Source organism: Aythya marila (genome assembly GCF_965140915.1).
Source record: "Aythya marila genome assembly, chromosome: 1".
Lineage (NCBI taxonomy): Eukaryota > Metazoa > Chordata > Aves > Anseriformes > Anatidae > Aythya > Aythya marila.
The window spans coordinates 54,954,929-54,976,036 of record NC_139042.1 but is presented as its reverse complement, the minus strand read 5'-3'; the positions used below and the strand labels follow the sequence as shown (position 1 = coordinate 54,976,036).

The window sequence follows — 21,108 nt, the reverse complement described above, 5'->3', positions numbered from 1 at the left end:
TCAAAACCTGCATGCTTACGCTTTTGTTGAGGATGTAAATCCTCAGCAGCTAACAAGTTCCAGGTCTCTGTATCAGCAACTGTTTTGGCTATAGGCTCACCAAAACTTTACAAAACGTAACCAGTGTGTCCTTCCATCTCATCGTCTCATCAGCGAAAAAGATTAATACAGACATTATGGATAAATACTGCAGAACGCGGTCACAGACGGTAAGTGAATTAAAAAAGGGGGATTGGAAGCAAAAATGTGCATAGAATTCAAGGGGAAAAGCCAAGTAAATATTGTACAAATCATCAGTAGCACCAGGCTAGGGAAATACCAAATGGTTCTTACTAATTGAACACGTAATAAAATTAGAAATTGGAACCCACCTTTGTTAAAGGACTGATTTAGACTGCAAAGTGTTAGATTTATTTGCCCTTTATTTCATGAGGAAAAGAAGAAAGAAAATTAATTATCTTCTACACCAAGAGTACAGACATTAGTGAATTTTGAGTGGGGTAGAGATGGGGAAAATAAAGGGTAGGTGGAAGTAATGAGCAGGAGAAACGGGCTGCTGTTCTTCCCTCAAATATGAACTGATGGCATATTGGGTAAGAATAATCACCCCTCCACAGTTTCATGCATTTAAAAGCCAAGACTTTTGCTTACGAACTGTCCCCATCGATTCTGATTCCCTGAAGGCAACGTTAGGAAGCGAGCTGCCCCCATGCTCCCAAACTTTGGCGAGAGCTGCAGGCACACAGCAAGCCACGGGCTGCTTCCAGAGGCCGTCCTGTCTCTTCCAGAAGACCACGGATGTTTTATCAGGATATCTGCTTCCCGTACTAACAACAGGCCCGTTCCACGCTTGCTGCCCTGCGACTTGAATATAAAAGCGGATCTCCCTTCTCTTGATGCTTCAGGACACCAAGGAGGGACAGGTCCGGCCGCACAGAGAGCAGCAGCCAGCCCTGGCCCCACGCCCGGCCGAGGAGCTGCTCCATCCAACCCACGCAGCGAGCATTAAAATTTCTTTTCCATTGAAACTTCTTTCCTATGAAGACTTCTTTCCCAGCCGAGGCACACGAGGCAGAGCCCTCCAAGCAAGCACCCTGCTCGCTGCTGTTCCTTGCAGCACAAGGAATTTGATTAAGCTTCCTCGACGGGAGAGAGCTAAATAAACACTGTAAATTAAACAAAACTATGCTGATGATCTCGGCGCAATTACTTCCAATTGATTTGAGTCTTTATTGTCCCCTCAAGCTTTTCGCTTCGCAGATGAAACAGGATCAGGCCGTACTGGAGGAATACCAAAGGAGGAGTTATGAAACTTTCCTTGAACACTTTGAAAAGCGACCAAACTAGCTTTTCTTCCTGACGAGATTCCAATTAAACTGAGCCTGGAAGTCTAATGAAAGACCAGGCTTTTCCAAGACTTGTCGCAGGCAAGCGCGCTAATGCTTAGAATAAATTCAGTCATCGGTTAGCGCACGCACACACACACACACACACACACAAATTATAAATTGCTGCAGCGTATTTTATTTCACAAGAGTCGGGCCGTGCCAAAAGACTTCAGGAAACTTTTAGCCGGCTGATATCATATAATCCAACTCTCAGGCATTTCAGCCTCCTCCAAGCCGAGCCAAGCTGCCGCTGGATTGCAAAAGGCAGCACATGCACAACACGCGCAGCAGGGCTGCTGACTGCAGCTCGGTTAGTCCATGGGAAGAGAAAAGCGCTCCTGGGAACACCTCCGCAGAAAAATCCTGGAGGTACCTGCAGCTTTTCAAATATCCTCTTAGGTCCTGTTATAAGTTACCAGGTCGGTTTTATAACTAATGTTCAGATATTAATTTCATTAGGCTCAACCTACTTGCGAGGGCCAGACCTATTATTCTGATTAATCTTCTCTTCCAGGTCTCCAAATCGCATTTTCCTTGCCAAGCTGGAACCCTTCTCAGAACTGCAATCCCTAAAAGGCACTTTGCTCCGAGGAGAGCCCAGACCAGTTGATGAAGCAAGGCTTTACAATTTCTAGAAGCGTTTTACGTTTTCCTGTAGACATTGCGTAGATGTGTAGCTACCCTTTTCCCTTCATGGCACACACCCAAACTTCAGTTCCAATCCTTTTAAGTGGAAGGAACTTTGCTTGGGTTGAGGGGACTTTTTATTTTGACAGAAACAGGCAGGGAAGTAGAACAGACACTCTTCCTCGGGATTTTTTCTACTGAGTCACGTTTATGCTAAAAACTCTGAGATTTCTCAAAGGACAGACATCATCTTATCCTGCAGCTAGAAATATCCTCAGTAACACAGATTTTTGCAGAGATTTCATGCCCTGAGAGGAAAGGGTAGACCCAGCTCTTGCTCTTATTTTTTTACACAACGCTGGAAGGGAAAACGTAGTTGTGCTATTTACATCCACCCATCCCCACTCCAACAACTCACCATTTACAGTTAACTGCTTCAGCTTTCATCGGGTTATTCTTTGCCCATAGAGTAGCTGTTCTGTTCTCATTGCATGGCCTAGCTGCTGTTTTACGTAAAGAACAACATAAAATGCAATTTTCAAACATTACCCTGGCTTTAATGAAAGGAAATCTGAAGGAAACTTCTCAAGTTTTATCTAGTGTCCCATGAAATTTCACCAATGGATGTAAGAGTCAATGCAACCCTAACAAATACACGATTATGGACAACACTGCATTCAGTTTTAATCCTTTCAAATACATGTCTGAATTTCTTCAATATATAAACAGGATGGGGGTTTGTTCTTGTTGTTGGCGTGTTTTTTTTTTCTTCTTGTTTTTAAAATCAGAGAAAAAATGAGAAGTCTATGGCTTGGTTCCAGAAAAGAAAATGCTTCTGACCTGCACGTTCTCAGTGTTTGTACAAACAGATACACACACACATCACTCCGTCACAGCGATGATCTAATTTTTCGGTCATACGCTTGTCGTGTGCCGCTGTTAGTCCCTGGCTCTCCCCCATCATGTACTTTCTCTTCATTCGGGAAGACGGGAATGGCTTTCCTGAGCTTGGTTCCCTCAAGCAGAGAGCTACCATCAAGTGTCATTTGCTCGTCCATTGCTTCCAATGATCCTTGAAGCGTTATTACAGCTAGAAACCGCTCCAGTGATTCCTCTGGTGCCTTAAGCGTGCGCTCAGTGCACACAGCATCGAGGGAGAAATGCTCGTGTGCAAGGTATTGACCGATCGACATTTTCTCAGTTCAGGCTCAGGACCTGCCCTTGGGGTGCTCTTCAGCAGATGGACAACCGGGGATGAGCTTCAGGTGGACACCCAGCTCCGGCTTTGGGGCTTTATGGGATAACAGCACCCTGCTCATGGCTAGGGGAGGCACTCCCTGGTGGCCACGGGATCTTGTGCCTGGTGTCAGTGAGGCCAAGGCTTTTGACACAAATTTCACTTTCTGAAGAGCCTGTTCAGCCTGGAGAAGAGAAGACTGAGAGGGGATCTCCTCAATGTGTATAAATACCTGAGGTGTGGGGGACAGAGGGATTTGGCCAACCTCTTTTCAGTGGTTTGTGGGGACAGGACAAGAGGCAATGGCCACAAAATGGAGCCCAGGAAGTTCCGCACCAACATGCGAAAGATCTTCTTCACGGTGAGGGTGACGGAGCACTGGGACAGGCTGCCCAGGGAGCTCGTGGAGTCTCCTTCTCTGGAGATATTCAAGGCCCATCTGGACGCCTACCTGGGCAGCCTGCTCTGAGGAACCTGCTTTGACAGGGGGGTTGGACCTGACAATCTCTGGAGGTCCCTTCCAGCCCCTACACTTCTGTGATTCCCTTCCTCAGGCCTCTGCCCTACAAAAAGCTGCTGTCCCGAGCACATCCCTCCTGCCCCCTCCCGACACCATCCCACCGCTCACCACACAGCCAGCGGCATGAGGCATCGACACCGACACGACGCCTCAGCCGAGGCACGGGCTGGCCTCAGCCACAGCCACCGGCATCTCCCCTCATCCAGTGCTAATTAAGCTTCAGATTAATTAAGCCTGGAGTTGCAGATAGAGATTAGTCAGAAACAAAGAGCCGGCACGGCCATCCAAGCCTCGATCGTAAATACCACGATGAAAACTGAGGGAGAAAAACCCGCGCCAGCAAGTCACCACCAGCAACTTCTCTTCTGCTTCACGTCCTCTCTTCCAAGTTCACTTCTGACTCGCTCATTTTAGGCAAACCGACCCCACGTCCCTGGGACCACTCCATTTGGGACTCATTTCGAAACTCAAATATTATTAGTAAATGCCGAGCTGTGCGCAGCATTTCATTACAATGCCTTTTAAAACCTTTTTTACATTCAAATGGTGGAGCCGCTCGTCCTTCTCTCCACTGGAACACCGTCACACCATCTGCTTTCTCTTTGTTTTATGTATTTATTCGCTACCGAGGCACTTTTAGGATATTTTCAGCTAGCTTCAGGTTCAATATTTATTGACTGTGTATTTTAGGAATCCTCTCCTTTCTGCTCCCTTTATATTTCTCTTCTTGGTTTCTAGTTCATTTTTCACAGCACCGACAATCGTGCTCAACATTTCAAAGGACACAGGGAAAAAAAATGGTTCTGCGACTACACATTACACAATTTTACTTTACACATTACACCAGTTAATTCAGCTAAGCTGTAAAAAATGGCTAATGAACAGTGGTTACGACAGCACAATCATATAGTTAGTCTTTCGAGATGCAAATGCCAATGCCTCTATTTAAAAAAGAGAAAAAAAAAGCAAGAAAAATATTGGATATTTAATATATCAGAGGCAAACATTAATGTCTTACAACACTAAATGGAGATTTTCGGGAGGAATTTCCATGAAGACAAGACAGGAGCACAGGTCTTCAGATAAAGAGGCTGAAAATTACCTCCGAGGAGGCTATTCCTACATGTTGGCATGAAAAGTGCAGCTTCTATAATGCACTCGGGCTGCTTGGTACGTAAAGTTTTACACACTTTTAAATCTCTAGAAGGTCCAGGAACCGAAACCTCCCTCCCTGTTTTCTCTTTAATATCTGTTCTGTTGTTAAGGGCCTGAATACTAACTGCTTGCTAGAAAATAGGAAACTCTCCTGAGGAAAAAATAAAAAGAAAAAGAAAAACCCAAGCCAGTAACTTCTGCAGACTTTTCCTATTACAAGATCTTTACCTTCCCTTTTAGCCTTGATGTTTGAGAAAATAACCTCAGGCAGGACAAACTAAACAAATCATACTTTTCCTTAATCTGAAAAAGACACCGCTATTATACACCACAGCAAGAGCTGGCCGGAGCCTTCCCAGTTGTAATCACTGTTGCTGCAATCATAAGGCTGCAGAGAATTAGCAAAATAAAAACAAGGCGGACTCATTGCACTTTGATGGTACGCCACGAGCAGCAAACTCCGGGATAATTCAAAGCAGGCTGGAAGGGAAACGAGGGAGAGAAATGGAAGAGCAGAAGAGAAGCCAGCCTCTCCTCCACCCCCAAAGATGCCCCGTCCTCCCTCCCCACCAGCATCCAAGAGCAGGGTGGCCAGGGAAATGCTCCAAGCGTGCCAGATACCCGCTGTGTTCCCAGAGCCGCCGAGCAATGGGAAGCCCTGTTCCAAAGGAGAACAGACTGATATACCCCTCCAGACTCTCTTTCCTCTTAATTGAGGTTTATTTTTATTAACGTCGGGGAAAACATGTACCTAGCGTGAAAGCCCGCTCAGAATTCCTGCCCCAATTTGTGCAGGACAGCCCCAAACCCACCTCAGAAGGGAAAAAGGCTGCTACCAGAAACATGCTCGCTGTTTCAAATAATTTCACAGCAACCTTCCGCTCCCCTGAACTTCCAGGCCAGGGCAGACCTGCCGAACAGGAAGCCTCGTTATTGCAGCATGTGCAACCCAGGCGATAGGGAGTTGCGCAGTAAAACTGATAAGGAGAGACATGAAGGACTAACGAGCAGGCTGCCCGCGCTCCTTCGCGGGGCGAGCAGAGGTCCCCGCAGAACACCTTGGGTATTGTTCAGCGGGGAGCCGGGGACTGGGACACGTCCAAAAATAACAGGCAGGGACGCATGGAAGAAATGAACACCACGTCTGAGGCTCGAGCGCTTAATCCAGGCACGGAAAAAAAATAAAATATATATATTTGAGGGAGAGTAACCGACAGGAAAAAAAAAAAAAAAGCGTGATGCTGAGCAGAAAGAGCCAATTAAATGTACACAGGTTACTGAGCAGCAGGACCCTCTTCGTGCTGTTGGATCGCCAGCCCCAGCGCCACATCTGCTGCTGGAATAAATTGACAAATCTCTTCGTGACCTGTGCCTGGGGTGCAGGTGACTGAAAATGAGGGTTCTTGATTGAGGAGACGCAGTCGGCAGCGTTACCAGCGATCATCCAACCGGTCCTGCAGTGATCAGGAGCCGAGGAGGCAGAAAGGCCAGCAGCGGCCAGCAGAAGCAGCAGCCCCTGGGAGGGAGAAGGAAGCACATGGGACTTGGTATTGTTTGCTATTCCTGATAGGTTTTCCAGCTTACCAGTAAGTCATCTTTTGACCTAGAAAAAAAAACGAAAAACACAAACCACGTGCTCTTCCCTGGCTGTATTTGGCACCAGACGATCCTGGTACCCTAGCAGCCCGTCCTTGGAGCAGCAATAGCATTTCCTCCGCGGCCTGAACTCAGAGTTGTTGCTTCAGGTATTGATGTCTTGCTAGAATATCCCTGTTCAGAAAGTCACAGCTTCTCCTCAGACACAGTGAGAAGATGTATCTCCATCTCCATCTCCAGGATTTCTGTAATACCTTGGGTGGGATCCACAGAGATGTGCTGGGGTGTCCTGCAGGAGGGGGGAGAGGCCCCACAACATCTTTTCTCTTCTGTGCTGATGTACCCAATGAGGGAGAGAGCTTGGAACCTAACTTTAAAGCAACTTAAAGAGTCTCCCAAGACGGCAGAATCATGTGCCAAATGGAGTGGAACAACCTCTTAACGCGCTTTCATCGTGGCAAATTCGGTCACCCTGCAAGCTCCAAAACGTCGCTTTGGCCCTGATGCAAAGCCAACGGAAGGAAACTGGGATTGAAATCATCAGGAACAGTACTACTCGTTTTAGAAATCTTGCACCAAGGGATAGCAGACTCTGGCTTCGGTGTTAGGGTGGGGAAGAAAGAAAAAAATCCATATATATTTTTCAAGGCAAGCAGCAGAGCAAGGCAAGGCACCGGCAGCGAGGGAAGCAGCAGCGCTGCCTCCTTCCCTTCAACAGGCTTCAGCATGACCCCTGCTTAATAACCTGGGGTACAAAACACAGTCTGCAAACACCATTAAGATACCATGACCCCTTGCAAGAATTCCTTGCAACCAGTACCAAACGTGCATTGTACAGCACTCTTCTCCTGCAAGCTCAGTATCCAAACGCCATGACTTCAATTTATGCTCTTTGCTCCACTTCTAAAGCAACACCAAAGCAGATTTTACTGGACAGAACTCACCACCTCACATCCAAGGGCATGTTACAAAAAAATCACAATCCCCCCCCAGGATCAAGAGAAAGCAGTACTCCAGCACCTCCATGAATTTCCCCAACAGGTTTTATTTTATTTGAGCAGCAGCTAACAGAGACCATTCTTTCTCCTTAAGCCCCTTTTTCAAACATCCAAACCCTCAAAATTATTCCCCCACAATGTCCAGATTAAAAGAAAAAAAAAGGAATTTCAAACCCTGCGTATCAAGTCCCCCCAAAAGGCGGATCACATTTTCCCTTCTCACAACATTTAATCAACTCCGTCTCGCCACAGACAAGGCTAAAGAGCTCATAATGCTGCAATTGATTACAAACAAGATAGTGCCCGCATCTGAGGGAGCCTGACCTAATTGTCTGACTCATCTACATTTCTGCAGGCCAAATTTACTGACATTTTGCGCAAACCCAAAGCTGACTGAGACCGGTGACCTTTTATACCCCTGTCATTAGTCTTCCGTGCCTCCCCAGCCAGAAAAGCGAGTCGCCCCTTTACTCTGCCTAAGTCAGCAGCCCGGCTGTAAACTGTAAACTAAACTTCACAGCCCGCTCGGCACCTACCCGTCAGCGAAGTACAAAAAGCACCAACCAAAAAAGCCCCACCATGTGAAACACCCAAGCTGCAACCTTTCAAGGTCATGAAATTAAGCCTGGAAAGGCCCCCGTAAGATAAACATGCCAGTTTCTAAAAGCAGCAGGAAAACAAGCAAGGCGACTTGGTGGGCAAACTCTAAAAACAGGATTTTTATCGTGCTTTCCTAAAAAAAAGGACAATATAAAATAAGGACGTTGGCATAGACATGGACCATGAAAAAACAATGGGAGCATGGGGGGGAGGAAAAGAACCCCAAAGCAGTAAGTTTAATCTCTTCCACTAACTTCACAGCACAGCATGAAAAAGACAAAGCCCATACCCTGATCGTGCACTAGAATATAACCAGGATTCGTAACACAGCGATTTAACTACCGAAAATATTCCCTGGAACTTCATTTAGGTGCATTATCAAGTTCTGCCCTCCGATCCTACAGCTGCAATAAAAACTTCCTGATTTTTTAATAGATGATGATGATGAGTGGATTGTATCGAAGTCCTGGATCCAGACCTCCACCACAGCCAGCGAGACACGGACCTGTGCTTCCCCAAGAGAAGCAGCAGGGAGAACTGGGTGAGAGCACTGAGACATGCTTCAAATGAGGGGAAATTTAGGAAAGGGGGATGGACACAGAACACGCATGCGCAGCTGGCAACCTGCAGGTGATTCTCCACCCCCTGGGCTGCCAGCCCTGAAGTTTCTCTGCCCAGCCACTGGATTTCCACTTTAAGCACTGAAAACAAGATCGTCCCATGGACCATCCTTCCCCAACTTTATCCTCTAGCAGAGTCCAGGCAGGGGGGTCACCACATTCGTCAACCTCTTTCAGAAATCCTAGCCCAAGAGCACGCCAGTGACTTAATGCAAAGATGCTTCAAGGCAAAAAAAAAAAAAAAAAAAAGCAAGTTTTGTGCAACTCCATCACCAAAGATACAGAACACAAAAAACTGCCAGCACTGGCAGTCTCATCTTCATTAGCACTGAGGATTTTATGTTTTTTTTTTAAATGAAATGCCAGCTTTCATCGTAGATGAATTTCTTAAGTGGAAGCTTGGATTTTTTCCTAAGTCAAATTAATCTAAAATCAGCGGGGAAAAAATTCTGAATAGTTCTATAACTTTACAATTCTCCACTTGAATTTTAATGCAGAAATTAATCTCCAAGAGCGAGTCTTTTCCTTTTCTTTTTTTAAAACTGTCACATTTAAGCAGCATTTCCCCTTTGGTCATTCATCACCCACAATCTTCTTTCAAAAAGAAAAAAAAAAACGGGTTGTAAGTACCAAGTTTTAAGACACTGATTGCACAATGACTAATGAACTGTGTCAACTTGAGGAAGAAAAAAAAAAAAAAAGAGGAAAAAAAAAAGATTTCTGATTTGAAATCCAGCCATTAAGTAAAAGTCAGGCTTTGCTGTCCCACATTCGGTCTCTTACCAACTTTTGACATTTTGAAGCCGCGTGTCACGGCGTGTGAAGCCTGCTGCCCGCTCTCCTCGTGTACTTGCCTCAGCCAAGACAACAGAGCGCAGGAGAAAAAAATGATTTAATTGCCCATCCTGAAGACTTTGCAAAAGGCAAGCAGAGCAGTCCAGCTTTCTAACCCCCTCCCACGAGGCCGGCAGCTGGCCCTGCTGCCAACAACCCCTTCCACGGCTAGATTTGAGCTTCGGTCTGCGGGGAAAAAAACGAACCAGGCGTCTGGGCAGACTTACCAGCATCGGAACTTGCAAGAATAGCAGTGGTGTGTTAGGTACAAACCCTCACCCTCACTGTTTAGGGGAAAAGGAGGCTCTGGAGCCGAAGCACGGCCACCAGAGCGATGGATTAGCGAGGCAGGAGGCCACGGGGGATCCCGGCCCATGGACTGCCCGTCCCGGCGTGCACCCGCTGGCGGCCCTCGGAGCACACGTGCGGCGGGGCTAAGAGGATTCCCCGCTCTCGGAGAGCTGCTGAATGGCTCCAGCCCGAGCCAGACACCGCGGATCTCCAGTGGAGGGGACGGAAAATAAAGAAATGGGAATAAAAAATGGGGTCTTGATTCAGCAGAAGGTTTGGGGCTCTGCTCAGGCGGACCGCCGGAGAGTTGTATGGCTGCTGGCTCGACGCCAGTGTCAACCGCCCCGCTGTAAATACGGGCTGCAAGCGACACAAGGAGCAAGAGTCAAAGTGGCTGGGAGAGCGACGGCAGCAGGCACAGCACCCAGCGGGGACATCGTCCTGCCACCGCCGCCGAGGGGACCCCGCGCAGAGCCCCGCGCCACCCGCTTCATTTCTGTCACGCCAGCAACTTCAATAAAATAAAAATAATCACTAAAACCACCCCGGCAGAGTTTGTGTGCTTTAAAATAAAACAGAGGAGCAGCAAAGACAAGGCCCACACCCCACCAGCTCCCACTCCGGACACCAACTCGCAGCCTCCCCCCCCCGGGGGGACCCCCTCGGGGCGGGCGCGGCACCCACGGGTGCCCCCCTGGGCAGCCCGGGGGGGCGACCGAAAGCCCCCTCTGCCGCTCTAATGGGATTTAATGGGATTAAGCCGGGCTGAGCAGCGCCCTCGGGGCGCTGTCAGCGGCCGGGGAAGGGGCGGCGGGGCCGGGGGCGCCGCTCCCGGTGCCATTGTTCGCCCTTACCGTGTGCGGGGCGGGGGCTGCCGGGGCTCCTCGCTGAGGCTGCTGCGGGGGCAGTGGCGCTCGGCTCGCCGGAGGTCCGAGCCATTAAAAGCTCCGCGGGGAGGAGAAGGAGGAGAAGGCGGCGGGAGGAGGAGGAGGAGGAGGAGAAGGAGGAGAAGAAGGAGGGCAGCGGGGGGCTCGCAGGAGCAGGGGCGCCATGTCCGGCTGTGCAGGGGGAGCCCGGCTCTGCCGCCCGCCGGGGAGCGGAGCTGAAAGGGGGCGAGGCGGCGGGGGGCAGCCCCTGCTGCCGCCTGCAGCCCGGGGGGAGAGGGAAGGGGAAGGGAAGGGAAGGGCGGCCGCGCCTCCCCTAAGCCTGCCTCCGCCCGGAGGGGGAGCCGCCGGCGGCAGGAGGCGGCCGAGAGCCCCCTCCAGCGACCGCGGGAGGCGGCGGCGCCTCGCCATGGCCGCCCGCTCGCCCCGCCGCCGGCATGAGGGGAGCCGGGCAGGGCGTGAGGGGAGCCCGGCTGGGACCCCTCGGTTCTCCCCGGCCCTGAAAATCAAGAGAAATAAAGGCTGGGTGTGCCAAGGGGAACTCCAGGCGAGGGCTGGGGCTGGGGACTGCGCCTCTTGCAGAGCCGCTGCGCATCCATTCCCTCAGAGAAGAAATAAAGCTGTGGCAAAGGAGCTCCCAAACACACCCAGGACTGACTGCAGACAGCGGCTCTTAGAACACCACTGTCCGTTTCTTAAAGCATTAGGATGTGTCTCCCTTTTTGGCCTTTTCCTGCCTTTTACCCAGTATTTTTTTTTCCTGAAGACGACTTGGGGGTAGAGCACACAAATGGGTGATGCAGAGGAAACGCTTCAGGCCTTAGAAGTTCCCTCATGGACTCGGGAGGGAGCAATAAACTAATTGTGCATTTATAAAGTTACCGTCCTGAGCACCCAGCAGCTGTGGGCCATTTGAGGAGCCCAACCGCCATCCCCTGATAGCATATTTTCATCGCTGCAGTAAAGACAAAAGATACGTGAACACCATAAATATTGTCTCCTCCAAGCCTTGCCCTTGCCAAATCCCCCAAAGACAGATTCCTCTGCTGTCAACAGCAAGGCCTCTATGCACAAACACCTCACGACAGATACCTTGGTGTATCTGTAAAAATACGCCAGCCAACCTCACAAGATCAAGAGATCTCCGTTTCTTAGGTCAGCCCCAAAACCTCAGCAAAGTACATGGGTTATTGGCTGAAAGGCTGGAAATTGTCCTTAGCTGTCAATACATGATAAGGCAGCAATTACTGTCATATTCCCCCAGACTTTTTCCCACACAAAACGCATGGTCTATCAATAGAAGACCAAGAGGAATGGCTACCTGCAATTCTAACAAATCCATGATTAAAAACACAGGCATAATTAATAATTTATTTTTTCCCCAAATACCTTGTCAGCAGCTTTAACCGCTAATGAAGGTGCTGTTGCAGTAAGAGCAGTACCACAAGGGTCAGCCATAACATTTAGAATTTCCTGGTGCTTTTTTATGTAGGCTTCCAAATCACTGATGCCTCACTCACACCTAACAAAGAGTTGTTGTAATCGACATCACATGGGTGAGGTCATCTTCAGTGCCTTCCAAGTTTGAGTGACCTTGAAGCTTTTCTCCCTGCTAAACAGAAGTAGCAGGTTGCCCTGCGGCTACTGATCATTTACTGCTGAGCTCCAAAAAGCAACAGTAAAATATTATCTTGAATGGTAAGCTTACTGAGCCATCAAAGACACAAAACACTTTGGTCATTTCTCCAGGAGCCACAGACAAGCTTGTGTCTGGTTTATTTACTTGACTCTGTTCTTGAGTCTTCTGGAAATATCAAGCACAGCTAGTGACTGACATCTAAACAGACTTATTTACTGTTTTTCACGGTGTTTATCTAGTAGTCATCTCTCACCCAGCCATTCCCATTGATGCTCTCTACAATTCTAAGCAGAGTTGTTCTAAGCATCTGAAAAGGATTTCTCTCTTGTAAATTACACATGGCAGAAGCTCGTACTCTTCTGGTGTGACTGTGAAGAAAAGCATTCATCATTGCTGTTAGGTTCCCGTAGTATACAAGGTCACTTTTTTTTTTCTCTGTTGCATGAGATACAGAATTTGTTGGGATGTTAAATAAAAAGGAGAATTTGAGAGAGAGACAGAATCCGGTTTCTTGAAAAGAAGATAAATTTAGGAAAAAAGAATGGTTCTAGAGAAAAAATTGTCATGTTTATGAAAGAAAACACACAAGATCTGTCTGCACCCATCGACATAGAAGAGAAAAACCAGAACTGAGTTTCAGGTTAAGCAAAACCAAGCTAACATCAATGTTCACTTCTGCCTTACCTGAGAAGGGAAGACAAGGGTTCTGCTGGCTTGAAAGGCTGCCTCTCTTTCTGCCTAATTCCCTGTTAGGAAAGAAATAGCAGCAGTTCCATTGGAATGCAAATACTGCTCCTTGGAAAGCTCTCACTTTTTACAGCTCTTCTATGTTGGGATGTTTCACGGTTATTTTTTTCATTGAATTTTTCTCCTATTTGCTGTGAGGTTCTAGAGTGCATGTACATGCACAGGTAGTTATGGCAGAGTGCCTGCAAAGTCACATTTTTACCTGCCATAAGATAACTTGTTTGCCTGCCGGTGTACTTTGTTATACTAAATGGTACTCAAAACCCAAGTGTGTGGATTAAGTTATTTGGTCTGGTTTGCACTAACGTCAGACTATGGTTCTTCTGGCCCTAATCTGTGCCTGTTTTCTAAACTACTTCAAAAATGCGTTGAGTTCCAATATTTTTCTCTGTTTTATTAAGGAGAGAGGCTAAGATGCTGCCCTAATAGAAATCTGGGTATTTCAGCTGCATCTTTTGCCTAAGTAATTTTTTTTTTTTTTTTTTTTTTCATAAAACATTCCACAGATGTTTTCCCTGGAGCCTGAAATTTTGTTTCAAAGACCCTTTCAGCAAATACTTTTGTGCTAGATTTATCAGTATGTTCCTGCGTAAGTGTGGTTTATGGCTCAATCTTGGAAACCTGCGGCGTTTGATTAGTCAGTCTTCGGCCTTCTGTCACATATCTTAATGTTAGTGCTCATAACGTTAGCACGTATCTCTGCTACTGAGTTAACTTGTGCTAACTCCTATGTCTTCGCTAATTTAGTTGCAAGAGCACAGCAGAATTCTCCATCCAGTTCTTTCAATCTCATTTCACCATTATTTTTATTACACACTTCCTAGCATACACGCTTCCCCCCACTTCACTGGCTTTTGTTTGCGGTATGATTTTGCTGCAGTCCTCAGTTTAGATCATCATACCACTAGCTTTTCTGGTAAGGTTAGTAATGTTGAACTAACTAGCAAGTCTTCTTGCTTCTGCATCAGAACGCAACATCAAACTATAGCTGGAAGCAACGGTAATTAACAATTTTTATAATACTGTATAATCCTAGCAGTCAAGCATGTCTTAACTTTGGGGGCCACTTAAGCACTTACAGCCGGTTAATTACCAGATTTTGTTTATTGCCTGCTCATATAAAACTATAAATTAAAAGAGAGCCCTTCAAGGATATATGCAAAATGTTCCCTAGTACTTCCGAATTTATACAGAGAGAGCTTTTGCATATCAAGCGCTTAGAACAAGCCCCCCTCTTTCTCAATAACACTTCAGTATTATTATACAACATCACTTCTGTCATGTGTTGTCACATTTACCTTGTATTTTTTTTGTCTGTTTCAGGGTGAATGCATTTTTTACGTTAGCTGCATATATGTGCCAAGATGATCACCGGTGAAATGGTTAACAGATGAATTGTCCCTGAAGCTTCAGAAAAAGTTCACTTGAAATTAATGAAAAATTTATGCTCCTCAAAACTACATGCGATTGCATCACTTATGCTTACCTCATGCGCACATACAAGGGGAAAAGAAAGGCTCTTTTTTTTTTTAAGAGACTCTGAGAATTCTGAAGCACTCATTAATGGATAAAAATGCCAAAGTACTGCAGTGTAAATTAAAACATTAATAATAAAATAAATTATTACTGTTATCTGTAAAAGAATAACGTTTCAAACTGCCAACATGAGAACATTTGAGAAAATAGGAACCAAGGAAAAATACAGAGGTTTGTTAAAAAATAAATATAGTTGAACATCCATTTGCTATTCACATTCAGGCTTCCCGTCCTAAAAACCATTTTCACTTTCTCTCCCAAAAGAAGGAAGAGCACTGTATATCAAGACAAAATACATATTCCTTCCATGCCAGTATTCCCATCGGAAACACTATACCTCCTCTGTCACAGTAAGGAGAGAGGAGTGATAATGGAAAGAGAAAATATTTGCAGATACGAAATGATTTCACATGTTGAGTACCAAATAAAAATAATACTGAGGAAAAGCTGGCTTCTTCGTCAAGTGCCACTGAGCCTGCCACGCAAGATGCAGTGCTGGGCAGGAATCATAGCCCGTGATCTCCCTGCTGAATGTGGCTTTCAGAAAACAACCACCCAACCCCATTAATCTTTCAGTACTTCTTCTGAGAGGAAGACCAAATCTGTTGTTTGAAATTTCAGGGGAACGTGTCCCTAGCGTTCAGGGTTTGAGGTACAACTCCCTGCATTATAGCTCATTTTCTTCCAGTGTTTTTTGTCGTTTTGGACAGAGCAAACTTTATTAAAAGGTGTGTCTGTGTGTGATGGTTTCCAGAAGGATTTTACAACTAAATGCATTAAATGATTCCGAGACCATTTAACGCTGTGATGAAGAAGAACCATTTAAGTAGCTGGGCTGATACAAGCAAATATCATTTTAAAACAGAGAAAACCATGCTGTTTCTACAGCCCCTCAGAATGTATGCCATGAGTAATCACAGCTGAGAAGAGTCCTCTTGCAAATACAAAGATCAGAGTGGCTCAGAGCATTGTCAGATTTAACAGTTCCCATGAAAACAATAACTCTCTTGCTCTCCTCTTCCCCTTCCATCCCCCTGCTGGTATTTTTGCTGTGACTTTCTGCAGGATAATACAACTGGTGCCAAAATAAATCCTCCCTGGATAATCCCCACTTACAGGTGGTAGTGGGGGAACCTTATCTGATGCTCTGTCACGTCCAGGGTTTCTCCTGGGTCCTCTCTAACTTCCTATGGGAAGACAAACATTTGATTTCTACATCAGCTAGTTACAACAGGTGACTTAATTACCCTCTTATCCATCGCCATATTCTTCTGCTTTCATTTTTAGAACATCTAAATCTGGCTGGAGGGAGCGACTGTAAAAGCTGTCAAGGCAAACATCGGTGCAGCATATGATTTCGCTATCTCCGAACGCAGGCCCTGAAATTAGCCAATTCCTCTAAATGTCAGACCAGCAGCCAGGTCTTCTGAGGGCGGTAATTTATTTGCTTCTCCTACGAGAAGCGTACCCGAGCAAAGAGAAACAAGACCATCATTTTTTATTTTTTTTTTTTCGGTTGGGTTTAATATCGCTAATGAAATTCCTTCTTCAAAAGGAATCCTTGAAACTTTCCGTTCGGAAAATGAAAGGCATTAAATAATTTATAGAAATAATATTTCACTGTGGAAAGTTCAGCAAGATCTGCATAATTTCCATTTAATAAAATCAAATAATCAAATGATTAGAGACTTGAAAAGCGTTTATTTCCCTGCTTTTTATCTCTTGTGCACTGCAGTTATTTATTTATTTTTCTCAGAAATAAAATTCCAGTGGATGAAAATAAAGCAAACGTTCTAAAAAGTGGAATTAAGATGGGAAAATATGAAGTACCGGTTTCATTTCACTGATGAGAAAAAACATTTTCAGTGGTAAAATCTACCTTCTGCTCTATTCTACTTTCAACTTGGGAAGGAAAAGTTTCCTAGAAGGGCAGGTAGATTAAGTCTCCGCTTTGTCTCCCATCACTTTGCTGATACACAGAATTGTTTTTAATGTTTTTCCCCATAAATGTGTGTTCTCTGCTCTGTCACCGTCAAGGGTCCTACTTGACCTGTCCCGCATCTCTAGCAGCTTGGGCTCGTCCTGGGGGTTTTTAATGTGAGTGATGAATGCTGGAAGGTGGTCAGGGAAGGCTTTTGTGTATAATCCCTTCATTTTTTTTTGAAATGCAGGGTACAGGCCAAGGTGGGATGCATTTTTCCCATGCCCAACGTTTCCACTAATACAAACATTTGTAATTCATTACCACTGCTTCCAAGTAGATCATTTTCCTAATACATTTAAGAGAAAAAAAATACCCAATGTCTATTGCTACTAATTTTCTCTGATTCCTCAGTGGCCTGCATATCATATGTCTGCATCCCTATCACTATGATGGTGCTCTGTAGTCTTTCAGTTTGTTGTATGGTTTTCCACTTTGTAGTTATTTATATATGAGATTCAGAGTTTGCACTGAAAATGAAAACCTGAAACCTACAGGTTCTGGTTTATCAGTAATCACTAGGATACACTCGTCCTCTAAAAACATCTTCATTTTCTGTGATCATTTGCTGTTTTCAGGAGAATTTAAAGGAAAAGAAAAAAGAATCTTATTTTTTAAATATTGGTTTTCAAAAGGAGCATGAGCTTAATACATAACTGGATTGAACGCACTCTGCCGAAATAGTGCAGGCTTAACCAGAACAGCTCGCAGGAAATGTTTTAATGTGCCGGGAGTTTTAATAATAGCCTGTACTAAATTTAACCGGTTCTTTATCCTAAAGATGCCTATCATCTCATGCTTTCAGATTCCCGAGTGCATTCCTCCCTTTGATATGTCTAATTGCCTCTCCACTGCCTGCTTGGCTTCTTCCCTCCGCAGTCACTGACAGCGCTGGGTGCTGCACATCTGTGCTGTGCCATATCTCCCTCTGGCACCGGGGAGGAAATCTTAAGCCTTATTTCCTGCTGTAATTTCTCCTCCTCGAGAGGCAAGACCAGTAACAAAGGGTCTGTAGTTCTCATAAAACCGCACCGACACTAAAACAGTTTAATCTTCCACCAGGGGCAGGCAGGGAGCCTCGCTGCGTGCTTTACTTTCTGCTGCACTTTGATCCTTTCTGTGGGTTATTTACTAAAATTCAGCATTTCAGATTTGCCACCTTTGAATACCTTAAAAAGAAACCTCAACACGTTGGCTGCTTGAAAACGGTGCAGAGAAAAGCAGAAGTAGATTTTATTATGCTTTTATTTGATTGTCTATTTCTCCTTTGTCTCCTGTTTAGAATCCACGTACCACTCAGCACTGCTTGCCATGTCCTCGTCAGACCCCAGAGCAAACATCTACATGAATATTAGCACCGAGATATGTTTTATATGAGGTGATTCCTATTCTAGTTTCTCCCATAGGGCCTGGCCAAAGAGGAGTTCAGATCTCACACAGCCTGGTACAAATGCAGAAAAGAGCACCTGAGGTGTACAGAGATTCGGCGTTGTCATGTTGTTTTTTCTAGGCACACCCATCAGAAATGGTTTTCATATTTTAATCACCAAGTATTAAAACACCCTTCCTGTTGTTCTAGATATCCAACACTTGATTTGGGTACCATTGTCTCTTGTGTTAGGAGAACCAACAAATTGTTCCCTATTCACCCACCTCCCTACGTGCATAACCACGTGGATGCACACCCTGTTTCCCTTGCAGTTGTCGCCTTTTCCAGTCCGAAGAGCCCAGACCTCTTCAGTTTCACTTCAGACGGCTGCTCTACTCATGAATTAAACTCCTCACCTCTTTCTCAGTCTTTCTAATTTCGTTGTCCTTCTTTTCAGGCACCAACATCAAGCCTACGTATGAAGCCAAGGCGGAGGTGAGCTGCCATCTGGAAAGGAAGAGGAGCTCTTACAAGGAGCACCAGCCTAATGCCATTCAATGGTACCCTTATTCCAGCCACAGAAATCATTCTCTTCCAACATAATGATGGTATTACCAGAGAAATTTAAGATTTGGGGGAAAGCTAATCATGATTCCCTTTTAAATGATCCAACAAGAGCGTGGTTGTGTTTGGAAGTTAGGGCTGGTAATTCACAGTAAGGGCAGGAGAAGACATTTCAGTGCCCAAGTCTCACAGTTTGCACACAAAGTCCAGGTGATTTGTTAAGAAATTGTTTTTTTAGAAGTTGTTTGAATTTTTAATACCCGTTTCATAAGGAAAAACATTGGCAGCTGTGTTAAAGAAGAAGAAAAACAACCCTAAAGCACACCAGCTGAAAACAGAGCATCTTTTCTATAAGACCAGGAAGGGGCTCAGGCTTTAGCAGACCAAACACCACAGATGAGATGGCTGAAACATGAGGCAAGACAAAAAACATCCACTGCTCTTATGTCAGGACGTATAAAACATTATTAAACGTTATCTTAGGAAAAAGAAGTTATGGGGGCAGCTGCTGTATTCGATATTTAGGAATGGTGAGAGTCCAGTTCCCAGCACCTTGCTGGTTTGGGGCAGGCTGTTTTATTTGTTGATCTTTTTTGTTTGTTTGTTTGTTTTTCCCAGGATAACAAATATTATGTGAAATGATTTTAATAGCAATGAGGGCAAAGAAGGAACTCCATCGTCCTGGATTTCATACATGTATCTATTTTCTATCCAGTTACCCCTTTTTAACTTTCCACTTGAGATGCATTTTCTTATTACACTCTGCCGCCCCCAGCAACATCAGTAAGCTTCTGCTCACTTTGTGGACATTTTTGATGTTAATACGGAGCCCCAGGAGCTCACCCAGAAGCCGCAGCTCCTCCTCACTTGCTCCCAGAGCCTGGCAGGCGACCTCAGCTGAAACTCATTTCCTCCTTGCCCTATGGATGAGAATAGGGGAAGATGTGGTTAAATCTCTACTGATTGAGGCCCCCCCCCCCCCCCCCCCCCCCCCTTTCTCTCATTTTTTGTCTCTGTGGTTGCAAGGGGCAGTTCTTGAGACGAGCTACCTGCCCTGTGTGCCCATCACCAGCGAGCACAAGTTGCAGTTGATTTAACACCTGCCTGTAGGATGGTCCTGGCTGGAGACACCCTCCCCAAAAACCAGGGGCTATGAACTAGCACACTTGCCTTGTACCGGCACATGGCTCGCTAGTATTCAGTTGTATCATCTCCATCTACTGGCCAGAAGAAACTTTAGCTGGAGCACAGAAGTGGTGAAATACAACCACTGTACCCACACACTTCTTCAAGATAAATAATATGGCCTCATTTTAGCAGTTTTTAGGGTGGCTTTTTTTTTTTTTTTTTTTTTTTTTTTTTTTTCCCCATACAGGAATACCAACTCCTAACGAGGCAATTTTTGCCCGATATTTTTTTCCCCCAAATAATTACGATTACAAATCTCCACCGTAAAAATGTCTCTTGGCACTTTATTCTCAGCAGATATTAAAAACTGGTGATGCTGCACAATTTTACTCAAAGTAATTCCGGCAAGGTTAGCTTCCCCAGCTCAAAATACAATGCTATGATCACAGGTCTGAATACAAAACACAACTTTTATTCAAAGATATTTTTTTTCCTGGAAAATTAATGTTAGCTTTATAAAATAATGTATGAACTGAATGTTAAATTTGTTAGTTAATTTACATCAATCCTATCACCTGAGCATAGGACCGTGCAATTATTAAAGAACAATGTTTTGTTAGCAGCATCTATTACACACACAAATGAAACAACATCAGATATATTAAACAAACAGACCAGCTTCTTAGCACACAAGCAGTCACACTTTCAGTGCAGAAATATGAAGTTGAAGAAATTTCCCCCTCCTCTTTCCCCACACTCTGGTAATGGTGTGGACAAAATGGGAGACAAGCAAGGACCTTCTGCCTCACACTGACGAGGCAAACTCACAACTCCCCGCACTCACTGCTAGCTCAGGAATGCTTCAGCATTTACCCACAGGGAGTGCCTGCCAGCAAATATCCATCACACTTTTGTGGAAGACTCAGAAAAGGTTTATTGTAACAATCCCAAATGCCATTTCAGCAACCAGTGCTGCTCTTCTGCTGCCTCAGAAGAGCTTTGAACCTCCTTTTGGTAGAAGGAGGCACTGCATCCTCCAAAAAACAACCCAAAACAATCCCCAAACCAACCCAACCACAAATAAATAAATAAAACAAATTAAAAAATCCCAAACCCCAAACCCTTAAGGTATTTACTGCTGTTAAATTTTCATTATCTACTGCTAAATAAGCGAACCCCCACTACAAATACCTGTGTGCATCTAGTGTTAGCTTGAATTATTCTTAAAACAAAAGTGGTACCAAACTCAACCCATCAATTTCAGGGGTTAGCAGCTACAGAAATTCCCCGGGCCTGAAGAAAGGTCACGGACAACCTCGAGTGAGAAAGCAAAACCACAGAAATCAAAACTGACTCGAACGTACTAGGCCTTACCTCCCATTCCTGTAAGCATG

At 45.2% G+C, this 21,108-nt stretch overlaps 1 protein-coding gene across 6 annotated transcripts in view; it reads right to left on the bottom strand.

Moving 5' to 3' along the window:
* Positions 1 to 11,044, bottom strand: part of FARP1 (FERM, ARH/RhoGEF and pleckstrin domain protein 1) — a 194,887-nt gene extending 183,843 nt beyond the window's left edge. For 2 of the 6 annotated variants that reach the window (XM_082754402.1, XM_082754403.1), the window contains exon 1: positions 10,721 to 11,044. The gene's annotated coding sequence lies outside the window, so the exon portion shown is untranslated. The remainder of the gene's footprint in view (positions 1 to 10,720) is intronic. The other 4 variants (XM_082754400.1, XM_082754401.1, XM_082754398.1 and 1 more) reach the window with 2 other exon arrangements.
* Between the last annotated feature and the right edge of the window lie 10,064 nt (positions 11,045 to 21,108).